We start from the raw sequence: 1,705 nt of genomic DNA, 5'->3' as shown, positions 1-1,705 counted from the left end.
ATCTAGTCGGGAGTGGTGCTGACTGAAAACAGATGATTTGGAGCGATTCGCGCGCCATCTGTTGGTCATTCTAAGGACTTATTGAACTACCCTCGTACCAAGTCCTTACTTTGGGTTCTTAATTGAGCATTCATTGCCCGGATATTGACTAAGTCCTGCTACTATCCTGCCTTAATTGATCGGATATCAACCAAGTCCAGCTCATGTCTTGCCTTAATTGGCCGGATATTAACTACGGCCTACTCGTGGCTTGCCTTCATTCACAGAATATTGACTAAGTCATGCTCATATCTTTCCTTCCTTGGCCGGATATTTTCTAAGTCCTGCTCATGTATTGCCTTAATTGTACGGATATTGAGTAAGTCCTCCTCGCATCTTGCCTTAATTGGCCGGATATTTATTAAGTGCTGCACATGCATTGCCTTAATTGGCCGCATAATGATTAAATCCTCCTCATGTATTTCCATAATTCGCTGGATATTGACTTAGTCCTTCTCATGTCTTGCCTTAATCGGCCGTATATGTACTAAGGGCTGCGCATGTCTTGCCTTAATTGGCCGGATAATGACTAAGTTCAGTCTATATCTTGCCTTAATTAACCGCCTATCTACTTAGTCCTGCACATGTTTTGCATTAATTGGCCGGAAATTTACCAAGTCCTGCTCATGTCTTGCCTCAATTGGCCAGATAATGACTAAGTTCAGTTTATGCCTTGCCTTAATTTGCATTAATTAGCCGGAAATTTACTAAGTCCTGCTCATGTATTGCATTAATTGGCCGAACAATTACTAAGTTCTCCTCATATCTTGCCTTAATTGGCCGGATATTGACTAAGTTCTGATAATGTCTTGCCTTAATGGACCGGATATTTATTAAGTACTGCTTATGTCTTGCCTCCATTGACCGGATTTTACTAAATCCTACTATCGTCTTGCCTTACTTTGCCGGATTCCTGTTCATGTCTTGCCTTAATTGGTCGGATATTGACTAAGTCCTCCTCGCGTGTTGTCCTAAATTGGCCGGATATTTACTTAGTGCTGGTCATGTCTTGCCTTCATTGACCGAATATTCATTAAGTCCTGCTCATGTATTGCCTTAATTGTACGGATATTGACTAAGTCCTCCTCGCATCTTGCCTTAATTGGCCGGATATTTATTAAGTCCTGCACATGCATTGCCTTAATTGGCCGCATAATGATTAAATCCTCCTCATGTATTTCCATAATTCGCTGGATATTGACTAAGTCCTTCTCATGTCTTGCCTTAATCGGCCGTATATGTACTAAGGGCTGCGCATGTCTTGCCTTAATTGGCCGGATAATGACTAAGTTCAGTCTATATCTTGCCTTAATTAACCGCCTATCTACTTAGTCCTGCACATGTTTTGCATTAATTGGCCGGAAATTTACTAAGTCCTGCTCATGTCTTGCCTCAATTGGCCAGATAATGACTAAGTTCAGTTTATGTCTTGCCTTAATTTGCATTAATTAGCCGGAAATTTACTAAGTTCTCCTCATGTCTTGCATTAATTCGCCGGATATTGAGTAAGTCCTACTCATGTCTTGCCTTAATCGGCCGGGTATTTACTAATTGGTGCTCATGTCTTGCCTTAATTGGCCGGATATTCACTAAGTCCTGCTAATTACTTACCTTAACTGAACGGTTATTTACTAAGTCCAGCACATGTCTTGCCTTAATTGGCCGG

This window comes from Belonocnema kinseyi, chromosome 5 (assembly GCF_010883055.1).
Source record: "Belonocnema kinseyi isolate 2016_QV_RU_SX_M_011 chromosome 5, B_treatae_v1, whole genome shotgun sequence".
Taxonomy (NCBI): Eukaryota; Metazoa; Arthropoda; class Insecta; order Hymenoptera; family Cynipidae; genus Belonocnema; species Belonocnema kinseyi.
The sequence above is the reverse complement of the archived record's forward strand: the minus strand, read 5'-3'. Positions refer to the sequence as shown.